An 18,883-nucleotide genomic window follows, 5' to 3' on the forward strand; every position below is an offset into this window, starting at 1 on the left:
GGCACTACGTCTGCCTAACTCATACCAGATCCCTTTGGCGCACTGGATGGCCCAGGCTCTTGTGGCGGGGCCTGGAGGAGCCATATTAGACCTCCTGTTGCCCAAAACGTTCTCTCTCAGGAGCTTCACAGCCCCTATCTGACCTCGGAACTTCCTGCCTGTAGTCACTCCTGAGCCACATGACCGCAGAAAACCCCGGCTGTATCTGTTGGTCGGGGCGGCCATGACAACGCACCACAGGCAGGGTGGCTGATACAAGGGGAAGGTACTGCCTCATGGGTCGGAGGCCATGACTTCAGGATCAAAGAGGCCGTTTCTTCGGAGGCCTCTGTCCTTGGCTTGTAGATGGCATCTTCTCCCCTTGTCTTCACATGTTCTCTGTGCATCCATCTGTGATTGAATTTCCTCTTCTTCTAAGGATACCAGTCACACAGGATTGGAGCCCCCCCTCAACTGACCCCATTTTAATGACCTCATTAAAGATCCTATCTCCAAATAGTCATGTTCTGTGGTACCAAAAGTTAGGATTTCAACCTGTGAATTTATGGGGGACACAGTTCATCCCATAATACCAGGTAGAGTCCCCCTTGACTGGGAAAGTTTCCCCAAACCTCTTCTGTTGGCACCAGCAGGGATTGAATGCCCACTTATACTAGTAATCCCATGAGTGCTGAGAGGGATAAGGTCCCAAGAGGCAGCTGGGGAGAAAAAGTACAACGACAGGTCCTCGGGACTGGGGACAGGACATGCAATGCGAGGGAGCTGGGAAGATGGGGGCCGAGCCAGGTCACCCACAGGCTGGTGTGAAATGACGAAGCTGGCCCAGAGCCTCTGATGGCCCACGAGTCCATGGAGACAGTCATCCCAAGTGAGGCAGGTGTATCATAAAACAATTTAGTCTATAAAGGAGATTTATTATAGGACAATGGCTTCCCTAGAAAGAAAAACTATTCCAAAGCTCGGGGACTCTGGGCAAGTTGAGTAAGAGAAGACTAGACCACGTGGTTTCTAGCTTCCCTTCCGGCTTGAAAGTTTTCAGATTCAAGACCATGTTTCTTCCTGATGATTTTGCTGGAACTGCTGACATTTTGCCTGGAAGTGGCACAGAGTAGGCGCTCAGATGAGTCCAGCTTCCTTCTTCCATCTGTTGCCTTCCATTCCCATGGCTGTCCTCGGTGTCCAATTCCTCGTCCTGGATTAAACAACAGAAGACAGAGAAAGAGCAGGGGCTTTCAGAAAAGCCCCAACAGCAGGTACCAGAAAAGACAAACCTAAACAGAAAAGAAAGTAATACCACACTCACTGAACAGGTCGAGATGCCTGTCCTCTTGCAGAGAACCTGGGCCAGACCCTTCTGAAGACAACAGAGTAGCTATATGGGGGACAGGAAAGTCTGTGTGCTCCCGGCCCCAAGGACCCAGCAAAAACTTCCCGTTGCTCCCCCAGGTCCAGGGCAAAGGCTCTGTTTCTCTCTAGAGCCTTACAAAACTGTGTCCCTCAGCTCACGAGGCCTGGGGCAGAAAAAGGCAGGGTGAGATCAGAGGCCTAACAGATCCCAACGGTGATCCTGAGAGAGCCAATCTCATCTCCATGTTCAGCAGCCCATTAGTCTCCCCAGTGAGCATGTGGGCTCCTCTCATACTTCAGCAGAAGCCTTCTCTGTGCCAAGGGGCACAGGGAGAAAGACAGCTCACCACTCGCCCAGTGAATCAGAGTTTTTGTCCCCCCCTCACCTGGCTGAGCCCTCAACACACACCTTCAGAGCCGGGGACCAAGGAGTTGGAGGGGCAGGTGGTGCCCAGTAGGGCACTGAGGAGGGGCCTCAGCTACCACGGCTGCTGACATGAGCTGGGCGCAGGGAATGGTGAGAAGAGAGACAGACCCCAGGGGTCAAACCCCGATTCTCACACTCCAGGTAAACGTGGTACATCTTTCTGAGAACCTGATAACTGGGTGCTTTCATCTTCAAAGCTTGTTTCCTTACATCATCTAATTTGAGTCTCACTGTGATCCTATGAGATACTCAAGGCAATTATGGTTCCCATTTTACAAATCTGTAAATCAAGATACATGTCCTGCGAGGGACCACACAACTCACACAGAACAGAGCTGGCACCAGAGCCCATGGCTTTGGGGGCCCAGTGTGCCCTTCCCACTCCTCTAAGGGGCTCCACTCTAAACCCTGGGAAGATAAAACTAATAAGCAGTCAGAAGCCCTGAGTAAAGGAGTGCCCTGTGCTTGCTTTCAGAGGCACCCTGGAACATTCCAGGGGCCATATCCCACCCCGTTCCCTCTGAAGCCAGGTAAGGTAGCACAGAAAAAGCAGTAGAGTGACCATCACCCAGACCCAGGCTCCAGTACCAGCACTCACTAGCAGGGGACCTAGGACAAGCCAGTGACCTCCCCTAAGCTTCAGTTTCCCTGGAGACTGTGTGAGAGGTAGTGTGATTCCCAGGCCAGAGCCTCTGTGTCAAAGTAAATGCTGCCTGCGTGAGCTGGGTGATGAGGGGGGACACAGATCCCTGGGGAGCAAACACGGGTTCTCCCTCCAGGGGAACGTGATGACAGGGCACTTTCATCCTCAAGGCATTTTTCAGAGTTTGGCTTTGAATTGAGTTGCCACTTCTTCGATGTGTGACCTTGGGCAAATCACTTAACCTCTCTAAACTTCAGATTCTTCAGTTATATAATATGAACAACTGTTAGCACCTAGGCACATGTGTCTAGGTCCAGGGCTTGACAGCAATAGGCTCACTGAATCCTCCCCACAACGCTGGTGAGAGTGTGTTTGCCCATTTTACAGATGAGGGGAGAAAAGACTTGCCCAAGGTCACACAGCCTGTCAATGACAGCGTGAATTCAAACCCAGATCAGCAGGACTCCCAGACCCCCATCCCTTACCTTCATGGATACTGAAAGACGGTGCCAGGCATTACAGACACCGAGCAGGCCTCCACTGAGTGGCAGCTGCCGTTGCCATGATGAGTGTTGAGGTGCTGTTTAACCTGTGAACCACTTGGCTGCCTGGTACCTGCAGTGACTCTTCAGGAGACCCCAGATGAGGCAGATGGGCTGCCCCTCAGTACATGGTGTTCCCCCCTGGGCATAAGCACTGGACCTTGGGCATCTCGGCATCTCCCACCATGACTAGCCCCTGTGTCATGGTCCCCTCCTTGTCCTGGTCAACCACTGTCCTTTAGGCATTCACATCCTGTGCTCCATCCCATGAAGTCTCCATCCCAGTTCCAGTGTCTCTCCACCCAAAATGCCGCCATCATCCACAGTGACATCCATCTCTTCTTTGGATGACCCAATCTCCAACCCGCCCTTTAGTTCTTTGACTCTGTGGTGGTGACCTTTACGCCCACTCCTCTTCGGCCATTCCTTTCTAAGGCAACATCCCTGATGTCATAAATTCACAGCCCGTTCTCCTGACCACCTTCTCAGTGACCCCTCCCAAAGCCTCTGGATCTTTGACCCCAACAAATTCATCAGTCCATAATCACATCGACTCTATTTTCTCCTGTGAGCCCCTTCTGTCTTCATGTTCTTCTCTTTCCAACCCCGATCCCGTGGCCGTCACTTCACCCTCTCTTGCCAACATGCTTAACTGGCACATCTTGGCTTTATCCAAGGTCCTTGCATGCACAACTGGCCAGACTCCAAGCCAGAGAACCCAAATGTCTGGCCCCACAATTGCCACAATGGAACCACCAAACACAGATGGAGGAACTCCTACAGGGGTATAAACTGGCTTCTCATGTTGCCCTTCAGGCAAAATCGAAAACCTTACCACGGCCTTCAAGGCCTTGCACAGTTGAAACCTACTTCTCCAGCCACATCTCATTAATCCATCCAGCGGACAATTACTGAGCAACTACCCTGTACCTACCAGGCACTGTGCCCCTCCCACTTGACCTCTATCATCAGCCATGATAGCCTTCTTCCAGTTGCTGAAATGTGATCCTTCTCACCCTAGGTTCTATCTGTTTAGATGATTCTTTCATCTACCTCGCCTGACCAACACCTTCTCATTCCCTCTGCCGGGTCTCAATTTAAATATGGCTTCCTCTGAGCAGCCTTTGTTGACCCCCTACCCTAGATTCTGTGGCTCTGCCAGTGTGAACAAACACCACTATCCATTCCTCATCACAGCACTTTTTTAAAAAATTTTTATTTAAATTCAATTTAGTTAATGTGTAGTATATTATTAGCTTCAAGGTTAGAATTTGGTGATTCATCAGTTGCATGTAACACCCAGTGCTCATTCCATCAAGTGTCCTCCTAAATGTCCATCACCCAGTGACCCCATCCCTCACCCACCTCCCCTCCAGCAACCCTCAGTGTGTCTCCTAGAGTTAAGACATTCTTACGGTTTTCCTCCCTATTTTCACCTTTTTTTATTTTTCTTTCCCTTCCCCTATGTTCATTTGTTTTGTTTCTTAAATTCCACATATGAGTGAAATTGTATGGTATTTGTCTTTCTCTGGATGACTTATTTCACTTAGCATAATGCCCTCTAGTTCTATCTATGTTGTTGCAAATGGCAAGATTTCGTTCTTTTTGATGGCTGAGTAGTATTCCATGGTGTGTGTGTGTGTGTGTGTGTGTGTGTACTACATCTTCTTTATCCATTCATCTGCTGTTGGACATCTGGGCTCTTTCCATAGTTTGGTTATTGTGGCTATTGTTGGTATAAACATTGGGGTGCAGGTGCCCCTTTGAATCACTGTTTGTATTCTTTGGATAAATACCCAGTAGAGCAATTGCTGGATTGCAGGGTAGCTCTATTTTTAACTTTTTGAGGAGCCTCCATACCATTTTCCAGAGTGGCTGCACCAGCTTGCATTCCCACCAACAGTCTTCCTTACATCCCTTTTGATAAGATGTATTCAAGTGTGATCTGAATTGCTCACTGTTGTATCACCAAGTCTTAATAAATGTTTCTTTTTCTTTCAAAGAAAGGAGGGACATGTGGCAGATTTTAATAAATATCTACAAAAATGAAGACTTTGCTGTGAAATCGCTATACCTGCATTTTGGGCCACCTATTTGTCCCTTGGGTTGGTTTGCCAGATCTAACTAGGCTGCTGGTCAATGCTAACCCAGTGTGTCCCTTCATCTGTACCCTTTACAAAGGAGGACCACTTCTCTGTCCCCCAAAAGAAGTCCAAAATCTTTCGAGACCCATCTGAGAAGAATGTATGGAAGTTCTACTCCCACATCTGCTAGGGTCCCTATTGGGCCTTGATTTGGAGACCAACCCCTGCCCCAAGGACAAGATACCATAGCATCCCTACTTTGGCCTTGGCCTTCTCTTTCAAGAAAGCTAAAGCTAAAGATAAGCCCTATGGGGTCCACCCATCCTGTCTCAGCCTCTCTCCTACTCTCCCTGCCCATGAACTTCTGCTCAGCAGTCTGGTTTCCACACTGCCTCCTTGTTCTCTCTCAAGCACAGTTACTCATGCTTGTCCCCCACCCCACCATTTTGTAATGACAAAAGTGCGAGGCAAAAGGTCAGTCAGGAGCACTGACATGGTAAAGTGCCAGCCTGGGACTTGTGAGATTTGCTTGCTTAGCCCTTAATATTTCTGCTTCATTTTCTTCTATGAAAATGAAGGTAAGATTACCTACCTCATGCCGCTGTAGTAAGGGGATGGAGTGAGGTATGTGAGACTCTTTGCATAGTATTCTGTAGATGTGAGACAGTACAAGCCATATTCTTCATCATCCTTCCCCATCCTTCCCAGCCCATTCTTAGTGAGGTCTCCCCAAATCACCATGGCCCACCCCAATTATCACTGTTGTCTAGGGGTCTTTTCTTATCCATTGGGATTGGGAGGAGTGTTTAGTAAAGGTGTTTAGTCATATGTTAGATGTTCTGAGAAGTGGGGATAATAATGGTACCTACCTTAAAAGCTGTTGTTTTGAGGATTAAATAAATTAATATGTTATATATAGGAAAAGGAATTAATCCATATGTATAGGAATTAATGCCTATCAAACTAATTTAAAATTTTTAAGAATTGTAGAATAGTATAACCAGCAGTCATGGAGCCCAGAGTTGACAGTCATTCGGCTCTTGGTCCCCGCTGGTGTCAGCTCCCAATCTTCTTTGCCAGGTGGGTGATCTTATCCTACTGAGTTACTGATTGACCCAATGTGGTGCCAACCTCACAAACCAAATCATTTCACCTTCCCATCTGGACAACACCCTTCTCCTCTCCTTCTCCCAATGTCCTCCGTGTTATTACTTATGCTCCACAAATAAGAGAAACCATATGATAATCCACTCTCTCTGCTTGACTTATTTCACTCAGCATAATCTCTTCCAGTCACACCCATGTTGATACAAAAGTTGGGTATTCATCTTTTCTGATGGAGGCATAATATTCCATTGTATATATGGACCACATCTTCTTTATCCATTCATCCATTGAAGGGCATCTTGGCTCTTTCCAGTTTGATGACGGTGGCCATTGCTGCTATGAACATTGGGGTTCTTTTCACTACATCTGTATCTTTGGGGCAAATACCCAGAAGTGCAACTTCAGGGTCATAGGGTAGCTCTATTTTTGATTTCTTAAGGAATCTACACACTGTTTTTCAAAGTGGCTATACCAACTTGCATTCTCATCAATAGTGTAAGAGGGTTCCCCTTTCTCCACATCCTCTCCAACACTTGTTGTTTATTGTCTTGTTGATTCTGGTCATTCTAAGTGGTGTAAGGTGGTATCTCAATGTGGTTTTGATTTGAATCTCCCTGATGGCTAATGATGATGAACATTTTTTCATGTGTCTGTTAGCCATTTGTATGTCTTCTTTGAAGAAGTGTCTGTTCATGTCTTCTGCCCATTTTTTGACATGATTATCTGTTTTTTGAGTGTTGAATTTGAGGAGTTCTTTATAGATCTTGGATATCATATGGCTGAAATCCTTGATCTGAACTAAGCATACTTTATCTGAGTGAACGTGGGTGTGTGTGGGATTCGGGTGGGGGACAAGAGGCAATCTGGAGAAGGTTTCCAGAGATGCTCAGTCAACTCCTACCTGCTCCTTTCCCAGAAGTACTGTCTGGAAGCTCCTTCTAGATCTGCCAGAACTTACATATGGTGGATCTTCTCCTGAACCTGGAGCTGTGTAGACGCCTCATGTAGCATCTGTGTGTGAGGAGGGTAGTGATGAGGAAGATTGTGGCCTGGACAAGTTGAATTTAGTTCAATTCAGCAACTATTTAGTCAGTGCCTGTTCTTGTTGGGGGTTAGGAAAGCTATTATGATTTACGGGGTGGGGAACAGGGAAAAGACCTGGAGAAGGTAAAAAGAGATGATATAGGACCAGTTCTTTAGAAGCTTGGGGGGTCGGGACACAGCCACACTGGCTGGGTGGGAGTGGGGCGAGGGTGGGGAGTGTGGGGCTGCAGGAGTCGGGCACCTGCAGGATCCTTGCTCTGCCACTTTCTGTTCAGGGGATCCTGACTCAGTTTCTTGTCATTTGGGCTCCTCACTTTCCTTGCCTGTGAAACGGGGACCCTGGTGTTGTCCAGCATTACAAGTGTCCACAGTCTCTCAGGATAGATGAACCATGAGAGACTGTGGACACTGAGAAATAAGCTGAGGGTTTTGGAGGGGAGGGAGGTGGGGGTTGGGTGAGCCTGGTGGTGGGTATTAAGGAGGGCACATATTGCATGGAGCACTGGGTGTAATGCTTAAATAATAAATCTTGGAACACTGAAAAAATAAAATAAAGTTTAAAAAAAAAAGAAGAAGGATTTCACCCATAAATCTGTCATGGGCAGGGAGGAGTTTTATTGAACAATTACAGAGCACCTCAGAAACAGCAGTTACCTGCAAGAGGAGGAAAGCTCTCACCCTGCCCATCTTACTTAACTCCAGGCTCTGGAACCGTCTGTCAGAACTCGAGCCAACAGAGCCAGAGAGCAGCCTTTCATGTGGGACATCCTTGAGGCCCTGCTAGGTAGGGCTGACCCTGGGGGTGCTTCACAGCCTCCTCCAATGGAGGGGAGAGTGGTGTAGCTTTCGGAAGACCCTCCAAAAGCAAGGGATGTCCCTTCACCCCCTTGATCCTTGGAAAAAGGAGCCCACCCTACCCTGTAACCTGGGAATCCGGTCCTTCCAGGCAAGGTTCAGGAGCATTTGCCTCTGGAGCTTCCTTAGAGGAGGGTCTAAGAGAGCTTCTACAAGAACTCGGAAAGTAGGCCTGGTAACAGAGTACGAGTCATCAGCATGGGAACTAACCTGCTCCTGTATCCCTAAAGTTTACAAAACACCTGCCATCCATTATCTGGTTAGCCCTGATGCCCCAGCAATCCAATGAGGTCAGAAGGTCAAGTGTGATACCCCTATTCGTCACCTGATTTCCATGAGATGAGGTGAACCGTCCAGGATCGCAACATCGGTTAATGACATAGATTAGCTCAGGCCATCTGAAATTGCCAGGAAAGGCAGGGGGACCACAGGTCTTCTCCTTCCTCTGAATTCAGAGAGCAAAGACAGGTCTTACTCTGGCAAAGCCCCACCCCCACCCCCAGCAGTGGGAGCCAGTGAGTCTGCGGCAGGTCGACAGCCAGCCAAGCCAGGGGTCCCAACATGGACTCGGGGAGGGGAAGAGATCTATCTCCACCATGGTCCTTCCTCATCCTCCACTCCTCTCAGTGCTCTAGGACCTAGGGGTCAGCTGGTCAGCCTCAGGAAGCTCTCCCGTGACCGCTGAGTGAGGAAGTGAGTGAAGAGAGCAATGCCACTCCCCATCCCAGCTCCAGGGTACCTGCCCTGCTGGGGGCTGCCCCTGTCCTCCCCACAGAGACAAGCTCTCTTCACATGGCTTCAAGTTCCACCTGTGTCCACCAGGTTGTGGCCCTGTGTGTCCGTCTTGGCCCCATCCCTAGGCTCCAGGACCCCTACATGTGGGACATTTACATGTGGCTGATTGGTCTCACTGCCATCTACGTGCCTAAAATCAGAGTCATCCTAGTTCCCCTCAGGCCCCTCCTTGTCTCCGCTTTCCTTCGCTCTCATTCTCTCTCCTGGAGCTCCGCACCTGGGCTCATCTCCAGATCCCCTCTGCCCCCTTTGCCCGAGCAGCGAAGGTTCCATCCATCATTTACCAGCGTTAAATCGCATCACACTCTACCAGAGGTTCAAGGTGACCTCCAGAGAGAGCACTGTTGTTCACCTCGTGGGCAAAAGCAGGGAGGCCCAGCATATTTGCCACAGAGTAAGTTTCTCCCTCTCCCTTTCCTGTGGCACTGATTCTAAACTTGAGCTTTGCGGGGTTCGGTGGGGACTCTTTCCCACACAACTGGGCACACAAACTCTCCCTGTACCAGAAACTCGGAATGTTGAGTTCTTAACCCCAGGCTGCCTGCCGCGGCTCTCCAACCTGGAAAAGAAGGCAGGAAACAAACGGAAGGGGCAGGTGTTGTGTATAGGGACTAACTTCACCCTGTCTGGCTTCTTCCCATTTTTAACTGTGTCTGCTGGTTTTCCATTTTTAAACCTGCCTGACCCCATTCATCTCTGCAACCTTCCTCCCTGACAGGTCCTGAAAAACACGCTCTGAAATATGAACACAGAGATCTTGGTCCAGAGCAGTGCAATTCAGGAAGCAGGGCCCAGCCCTTGCTGCCCTACAGAGTAGGCAACTGGTGTGATTGCAAGGGATTAGAATCATGAGTCCTTGCCTCAAAAAGCCATTGCCTCTCTTCTCTTCATTGACAGATGAAAAGCCCAGCTCTATATGACCAGGGATGAGGCTACAAAAGCAAATACATCCAAGAGAACTAAATATTGGCTCCAATTCACACTAGCGTGTAAATGACTGCTAGCAGATCCTTTCCTGATGAGGGGAGCACCAAAGGGAGGTGGAGGTCTCCTTACAAAGGAAGAGAAAGAGCAGCCAGACTCAAAGCTTTGAGGTGCTTCTCCCAGTGGAGAAAACACTGGACCAGAGTCAGAACTAAGAATTCTAGTCCCAGGGGCACCTGAGTGGCTCAGTGGGTTAAGCCGCTGCCTTTGGCTCAGGTCATGATCTCGGGGTCTTGGGATCGAGTCCCACATCCGGCTCTCTGCTCAGCAGGGAGCCTGCTTCCTCCTCTCTCTCTCTCTCTGCCTGCCTCTCTGCCTACTTGTGATCTGTCTGTCAAATAAATAAATAAAATCTTAAAAAAAAAAAAAAAGAATTCTAGTCCCAGCTCTGCCTATAGTTCACCCGGTGACTTTAGGAATATTGATCTACCTCTCAAAGCCTCAATTTACAAATCTATAAAATGGGTTAATTGAACAGGCCTATCTCTAAAGTCCTGTCAAGGTTTGGCAAACTGCTATTCGATTATTTCAGTTTTGCCTCCAGCCTACTCCATTCACATCCTTAACGCAGCTGGGGACATATAACAACTATTTGTCATGATCAGGCCTAAAAATTCCCATTGTCCAAACCACAAGTCAAACAATGCCTTCCAGGTACAGCCAGAAACCAAGGTCATCATGACCTTGAGAAACACAATGAGAACTAGGAGACTGAATCTTGATGTACTTACAACCCTTTGGAATAACAGGAGTTGAGGCTCCATCAGCCAGGAAATGAGACCCCGCCATGGTGCAAATGAAGTAATGATTACCCCTCAGATCTGCAGAGCGATTTACCACCAACCGTCTTCTTTCCTGCCCGCTGTCTAGTTTGATTCTCTCTAGAACTGCGTGAGGTGCACAGGGCAAGATTCATCACCCCATTTTATAGATTGAGAAACCCAGTCTCTGGCATGGAAGGGGCAGCCAGGACTCAGACCACGTGATTCCTCTCCTTCCACGCAGCCCGCCTCCCACTCCACCGCCATCCCACTGCTTCCTGCCTTTTCTGTGCTCCACCTCTAGTTCCAGATCCGAAAGGGAGCTCATAAAAGGCAAAGGGCAATAAATTCTGGAGAGAGACCCAGGGAAGCTGTCAAGACAGAGGAACTCCGGTGCTCCGGCAAGTTCTGTCTCCTCTTCCCTCAAGCCACCCAGGGCTGGGGAGCCAGAAACCAACCCACCACCTCCTGCTTCTTGCTGCCTGGGGCTGGCTCAGCTTACATTCCCATGACCTGGGCTAGCTGGTGGCATCCGACAGCAAGGTGCTTCCCTCTCCTGCGGCGTGCTCCCCGGTGAGCTCTGCCCAGCCAAGGCCAGGTTTACTCGGGGATAATTGCAAAGCAGGAGGCTCCTGCCCGTGACTAATCAAGCAAGTAAGACAGAGGTTAAGAACAAACCCAACCAGGAAGGGGGGTAGGGGGGGGGAGAAAGAGAGAAAGAAAACTCAAGAGAGAGAAAGAAAGAAAGCCGCTTTAATAATAGGGTAATTGCCCTGTTTAGGATTACAATCTGCCAGCATTTCACTAAACTTTATGACACATGATGACAAGTTAATAAGCCAGATACCTCACTGTGTGCGTTAAACAGATGCCCCAGCCTCCTTGTGCAGGGAGGTAACCCCCACGGCACACACACCACCCCAACACACACACAAAACAACAAGGTGTGGGGGGAGGGGGCCGAGAAGGTGGGGAAACTGGTTATTTCTGTTGTCAAAATGGCCCCAGCAATAAATCACCATTAATAATACTGTCATCTATCAAAGAGGAGCTCCGGTTGCCAAGGCCTTTGAAGTGGCAGCACCTATAATTTCCCACCTATAAAAGGTACCTTTGTGCATATGTCATGCTGGAAGCTGACAGAGCAAGAAGCCGGGCAGTTCCTAACTTCCCCACGCCCAGCCCCATAGGGAGCCCATGAAGCACCCCACTCACTCCTGCTCCACCGTCGCCTGGGGGCCAGGCCTGTCTCCACTCACTCCACCACAGGTCTGAAAGGCAGACAGGCTGCCAGGCCTCCAGCTGCCAGCAGGACTGGCAGGCTGGTGAGGGAGAGGAGGCAGGGGAGGTGCACAGGGAGAGGGCTCATGTCCAGGCAGATCCGGGAGCTTCCAGTACCACCTACAATCTAGCCTTTTGGGTAACTGAGGAGTGACATCCACCAGCTTCCTGGCAGGACCAACCCCCAAGAAGGAAGACCTGGGTGAGCCTGAGGGCTAAGGCAGTGCCCCTCACAGGCTGGACCCTGTCATCAGAGTCACCAGAGAGAGGAATGGCCCCCGAGGGCTTCCCCAGACATAACTAGATAAGACTCTGTGGAGGGAGGGGGTCTGGGCATGGACTCGGCATCTTTAGCAGGTTCCCCTAGAAGGGTGTCTCAGACACACACAGGTGGGAGAAGCACTGATCCATAAGCCCTTCCCCTCTGCCAGAGAGGAACCGGGGAGCCTTGGAAGGGCAGCCATTGCTGCCACTCCAGGTCTCAGGAGGAAGATGGCGAAACCCGAGTTAGTCAGCCATGGCTGCCAGAACCAGGTACCACAGGTGGAGTGGCTTGAACAACTCAGATGTCTCACAGTTCTGGAGCCTAGAAGTCCAGGAGCAAAGTGCCAGCAGGGCTGTTTCCTCTGAGACTCTGGGCTTGGCTTAGAGATGGCCGTCTTCTCCCCACGCCTTCACATGATCTGTCCTGGGGACCTGTCTGGGCCCAATTTTTCTCTTCTTACAAGGACACAAATCAAACTGGATTAGGGCCCACCTTCATGACCACATTTTCAGTTAATTCCCTCTTTAAAGATACTATCTCCAAATACAGTCTGCTGAGGTACTAGGGGTTAGGACTTGGACAGATGAATTCAGCAGGGAAGGCGGGGGGGATACAATCCAATGCATAACAGAGCCCTAAAACTCAACATAGGGATGAGCCCCCAAGTTTGGAACAAAGACCCTAAAAGCCACCAATCCACTGGCAACATCTGAAACTGAGATCAGTCTTCTGAATTGATTGAACCCAGCCTTCTCATGTCCCCTTCACCTCGCAGGTGACTTGTCCCTAGATTTCAATAGACCCCGCATGTCCATATCTTATGCAAGGGGAGAAAATCCCAGAATGAAGTCCGCTTCAATGTGACTTAGATTGAGACCCCAAGGTGTCTCTAAATGTGGACATTTACAGGCACCTGGTTGGCTCAGTCTGTGGAGCGTGTGACTCTTGGTTTCAGCTCAGGTCCTGATCTCAGGGTTATGAGATCGAGCCCTGCATCCGGCTCTATTCTGGGCATGGAGCCTGCTTAAGATTGTCTCTCCCTCGAAGCTAGCAAGGCCTGTTGGGTCAAAGTTTGTTTGTGTGGCCCCAGCCAACATTTGCTTGCTAAGCATTTATTCTTTCTGAAGTTTTTCTTATGAATTTCCTTCCTTCCCTTTAAAGCCCCAGACACCTACCTTCTTTTCCTCAGTCCAGAATAACATATATACTCCATTTCGCCTGGCTGTCTTTGGAATCTCTCATGTTTATACTAATTCCCTGTGCATTTATAATTAAATTTTATTTTCTCCCATCTAAAAAAAACCTCTCTCCTTCTCCTTCTGCGCCTCCCACCCTCTCTGTCCCTCTCTAATAAACATTCATTCATTCATTCATTTAATTAAAAAATAAAGGTGGACATTTACTGAGCACGTACTATAAGCCCAGCACCACTGTAGGAACCGACATCATTTCCAACTCCCTATGAGATTAACTACAAACAAGATGCTCAATTGGCCAAGGTCAACAGTTACAACAGGCCAGCATGGCCCGGCCCCCAAGTCTTCGTGACTCCAAATCCCAGTCTACGTGCTTCTTGCTTCTCCACATCCTCTTCCCACGTGTAGCTCCTGGATTGTCACTGTGGGGCTGCCACCTTTGAGGATCTGCTGAGCTGCTAGGAGTTAAGCCCTGGGCATTGAACATTTTATAGGGGATTTAAAGCTACTTTTATCTGCAGGACATTTTCCTGAAATTGTGCCCTATATGTTGATGTGCTTTACATAAGCGCAGATGTAGTTGATCGACACCTACACCAACGCTTGCTGTGTGTTTGTTTTGTGAGGCAGCTGGGGCTTGAGTTCCTGGGAGCTGCACACCAGACCAGGGCCGCCCTGCACCCATGGTTTCCCCTTCCACTCTTGGTCCTTTCCTTCCTCATTTTCCACATGAACAAATGGAAGTCTTAAGCTAAGTTATTTCTATGACCCCTTCCTTCACTAGCACTTCTGACTCCTCGGGAAGCTCTCGAGAGGAGAAGGAATGGTGACAGTCTGTCTAAGTGGTCCTTCTGCTCTTTCCTGAAGAGCTAAAATAATTAATGCCAAAGTCTCTCTGTGGCCAGAGGCAAAGTGAGGCGCTTCAGAGCTTCCCACGTATCAGTACAAGAAGCTCCTAGAGCCTGCCATCACCAGGAAAGTCTGTCCAGGCTGGGACACCCTTGCCAGCACCCCAGCCCCCCAACTCCAATCCAGCTCTGCCTGAGACCCTCCAGCGTCCTTCAACTTCTGCACCAGCCTTGCATTTCCTTAGTCACACAGTCCCTGAGGAATCTCTGGAAACCCACAGACACTGCCTCCGTGAGCGCTGAGCAAGCCCCTTCTTTAACATGAGAGGTTTGGGTCCCAAAGTTCTTAGGGCGCTTTTGGCCTTGAGTCTGTCTCCCCCACCTCCGAACTTCCCCTCACGAAGGAACCCATAAGGCATTTCACAACCACACACGGGTGATAGCGCACAGCCGTCCTCACACACATACACACTGACACTCACACACACTCACACACTCAGACATGCAGGGGCTGCTTCTGTCCCCCTCCCCCTTGCTCCCTTTCCACAGCTCTACCCTCTCGCCCCCACCACAGACAAGCTCTTCTTGGCTTCCAGAAGCAGCTCCCAGGAATGGAATGGCCCAGCAGTGGCTCCTGAGAGGACAGCTTCTTGGCAGAGATGGGGGTGGGTGGGGTAAAGCAAATTTTTTCCTTTGAGGCCCAAAGGCTGTCAACCCTCTTCAGCTGCCCTGGGGCCTGTCAGCCACAGAACAAGATTTATGACCTGGGCAGCTTTGATCCAGGCCTCTGATAAACATCAGGCCCAGCTCAATGGGAATGCAGCCTCCCAGAGAAGCAGAGCCCAGGAGGGGGTGCCCAGGGACAGGTGGGGCCTCAAAGTCCTGTCACCAAACAGAGACCCCCATTCTGGGGAGAAGGGTGTAGCCCCTGTAGGGTCCAGGGCCTCTACAGCCACAACCAACGCTGTGAAGAGCCTGTCCAAGTCTCAACCAGGAAGTGGGGATGCGCTGGCCTGGGCCTCCAAAATTCCCTCACACTTGCTCACCTGTCCTTCCACACGCGTTACCTGTGCTCCTCCAGACATAAATAGGCCAGGGAGAGAGAACAAACCAGATAAGATTTGAACTGAGAAAGACAAGTTTGGCCCAGCAGGCCCTGTGGGCTTTGTTGTTCCCGTTCTTGTTGTCGATACTGTTGTTCTTAGTGATGATGGGGTTGGTGAGCAGCTGGATTGTGTTTCACCCCAGCCTCCCTTCAGAAAGGACACGAGGCCAGGACAACCTGCGCGTGGTCTCAGAAACCCCTTGGCCCTTCCCCTTGCCCTGGACTTGGCCCCTCAGTGGGACAGGGAATCCATATACCGTCAAGGGACACCCTCAGCTTTGCCGGTGAAAGTGAGCTCCCTGCAACAGAGCCACGTCCAAGTCTCCGGAGGAGCCAGAGAGTGTCATCAGGATGCCTCTCAGACTTCAAGTGTCAGCCCCCTCCACAAAACCGTTCCCATCCAGGAAGCAGCCTCTGCCGCCGAGCACCCTAGAGGAACGTTGACAAAGTCGGTGGGGCCTTCCAGGGGGCCGCGGGTGACCCAGGCATCGGGAGACACCTGGGGAGACTCGCTGCCCCTCCCCATACCCAACAAACCAGGCTGCAGCCCGAGCACAGAGGAATAAATACATATTTGCCAAGCACCAAATTGGGTGTAATGACCCTGGCCTGTCTCACAGGGTCATCTTGAGAAATAGCTGATGTCAGACGATGAGTGTGAGCAGCTGTTCTCCATTTGCACTCAACAAGAGGAACGGGCCTTAAATTACAGCAGGAGAGATTAAGGTTAAACATTAAGAACAGCTTCCTGGCGAGGAGGGTCGTGAAACTCTGTAATGTGTTACCCAGGGACTGCATAGACATTCTTTTTTCAATAAGACTTTAAAGCAGGAGGCTGGTGATCTGCCCAGGCAGTTTTATTAGGGACTTTATTAGGTCATCTGGCCCATCGTCCTGAAGACAAGGGCCTGGACTAAACACCCACCAAGCAAGACGTCTCTGGACACAGGACAGCCTCAACTGCTCCTAATAATCCAGAGTGGTTCTGAACCTCTTCTTGCTGCCCCACAAGGTAAGAAGAGGATCCAGAGGCCGTCCTCCAGGACTTGCCCTCTGGGACTTACTCCCAGCGCTTACTCTGGCAGCAGTGGTCACCATTAACAATGAGGGGGAAGTGGGGTGACTTCCGAACCCTCTGAGACCAAGACCGATATTTACCAGCCAGCACCAAGAGAAGCCCCTGTGCCCCCAGGGACAGAGAAGTCATAAAATCATAACATTTTACTGCCAGGGGAAAAATGTACCCACTTCACAGATGGGGAGACTGAGACCTAGAAATGGGCAGCACCTTCACGCAATTTCTTTGAACCTGAGTTGGGGCTGGAACTACCTGGTGAGGAGTCTGGTTTTGTCACCAACCAGCAGTGCGAGCTCAAGCCTTCAGTAGCCTCATCTACAGGATGGGATTGTGGTAAACAGTAAATGGAACATGCAGGACGACATCATTAATCCTAGAGCGCTCTGGATCGAAGGTGACTGCTCTCACTATTATCACTCTCAATTTGTGACCCTTTCTGTTACTCCAGCTGCCTTTACTGTCGACCTCTAACCTGTAGGTGATTCTCCCAAGTTTCCAGATTAACAGAAAAATAAAATGTTTGATCTTTAAGACCAGGGAAGGTATGTAATTAGCTTTAGTCATCCTGTTACCCAAATCCGCTCATTCTGCCGATGAAGAGATAGAGGGTGCCCACAGGCCCTCAGAGAAAGACAGGCAAGAACGTGCTAGAAGGGGTCGGGAGGGGAAGGGAGCGTGAGAGTAAGCTTGGGGACCTCCTGGTGCTTGCAAATCCCACCTGTTCCCTGGACCTGGCTTTGAGTTTCAACTTGGAATTCTGGGTAGCTTCTTAGTAGCCTCCCTTCCACAGCCCCCAGTTACCTGATCCAGGGGTCAGCACCCTGAGGGTCCCATAAAACTACTGGCTGACTTGATGAACCCAGTGTGGGGTTGGCTGACACCAGGGTGGGCAGGCAGGAGGTATGCCAAGGCTGGGCCTTCGGAGCCCTTCCCTCTGGAGCCCTTCTGCCTCTGACCTGCCCCAGCCCCCACCCTAACCCCCCTCCTTCCCACACCCCTCTCAGATGCACCCTAAGATCCATCTCTACCCAAGGCAAGAGCCACTAAAAGACACACAGGACATCTGGGAAGCTCCTCTTGTTTGTAAATCTCCATGTAAGCAAATATGTGATTTGATCACCCACAAAGCATCCTGCTAGAAAGTGATCATCACCCACCTTTCAAGATAAGATACGGAGGGTCAGAGAGATTCACCAAGTGGTCCTGATCACACAAGGAGCAAAAGCAGCAAATCTAGGGATTAAGCCCCAGCCTTCGGGTTCTGAAGCCAGCCCTCCTTGCCGGCGAAAGCTACTCCCAGCTCAGACCTGGGTCTCCACATCACGTCCTTCTTTCTGAATGTTTCTTTTTCTTTTTTTTTTTTAAGATTTTATTTATTTATTTGACAGAGAGAGAGAGATCACAAGTAGGCAGAGAGTCAGGCAGAGAGAGAAGGGGAAGCAGGCTCCCCGCTGAGCAGAGAGCCCGATGCGGGGCTTGATCCCAGGACCCTGAGATCATGACCTGAGCCGAAGGCAGCGGCTTAATCCACTGAGCCACCCAGGTGCCCCTCTCTGAATGTTTCTAACATGGCTTACCACTTTCAATGCCAAAGCCTTCACCTTGCCCTGGGATGGAGTCCCCTTCTTGGTGAAATCCCATGTCCTCTATTCGCCAGGTCCTGGAGGAGTTCCATGATGAATAACAAACACCCCCGCAGTCACTTGCCTGTCTGGACATTCAGGTTTTCAGATTCACTGGGAGCCTCCCGCCTTTCTGGAAGGTCTGTCTCCTCCCTCTTGTTAACTGGGTGTTATCACACCCGCCACCAGCCACGTCCTTCGGGTTATCTGCTGTGCCCAAAGGATCCCTTCCCAAAACCCACTCATCCCAGAATGCTTTGCTTGCCTGCTGTTGACCTTTGCCAGGTGCCCCCCAGCTGTGCCCAGACTAAGCTACTGAAACCAGACCTTCTGGAAACGCCCCAGAAAGAACCGTGGTAGCCAGAGCGGGTAGAAGAACAGATTCCAGAGTCAGACAGACTAGCTGGGAGTTCTTGGGCAAGTCCCTTCTCTGTGCCTCGGGCTTCTGTCCACAAAACAGAAATGTGAGTACCAACCTGGGAGGGTTATCATGAGAAGGAAAGACACTGATGTTTGTAAGCTGTTAGAAGGGACCCTGGCCTGAGATTTGAGCAGCATGAACATTAGCAAACAAAAGCAAATGCCCATAGCCTGAACTTTTAGAATCACAGACCAGGATCCTAGACCCAGGCTTGAGGCATCTCAAGGCTGGAAGGAGCCATCTCCCTTCCAATGACAAGGGTCCTTATGACCATGGTACCCAAGGGTGAAATCAACCTTCGGAATAACCATAAAGACAGGGAGCTCATCACCTTACCGCAGACCCTCCCAGCACTGAGCAATTTCAACTCGATTTTTTGTTTTGTTTTGTTTTCAGCCTGAGCTAAAAGCAGCCTGTCTAGGGCTTCTACCCACTGGCCTGATCCCCGAGCCTGCTCCCTTCCACATGACAGCCCGGC

General features: G+C 50.1%; 1 long non-coding RNA gene across 1 annotated transcript; it reads right to left on the bottom strand.

The window, feature by feature from the left end:
• Window positions 1-893: 893 nt before the first annotated feature.
• Window positions 894-18,146, bottom strand: LOC132006521 (uncharacterized). The gene is made up of 2 exons (XR_009401125.1): window positions 17,940-18,146; window positions 894-1,192 (listed from the first exon to the last, which is right to left on the bottom strand). It is a non-coding gene; the product is annotated as an uncharacterized LOC132006521 (long non-coding RNA).
• Window positions 18,147-18,883: the final 737 nt, after the last annotated feature.

This window comes from Mustela nigripes, chromosome 18, assembly GCF_022355385.1.
Source record: "Mustela nigripes isolate SB6536 chromosome 18, MUSNIG.SB6536, whole genome shotgun sequence".
NCBI lineage: Eukaryota > Metazoa > Chordata > Mammalia > Carnivora > Mustelidae > Mustela > Mustela nigripes.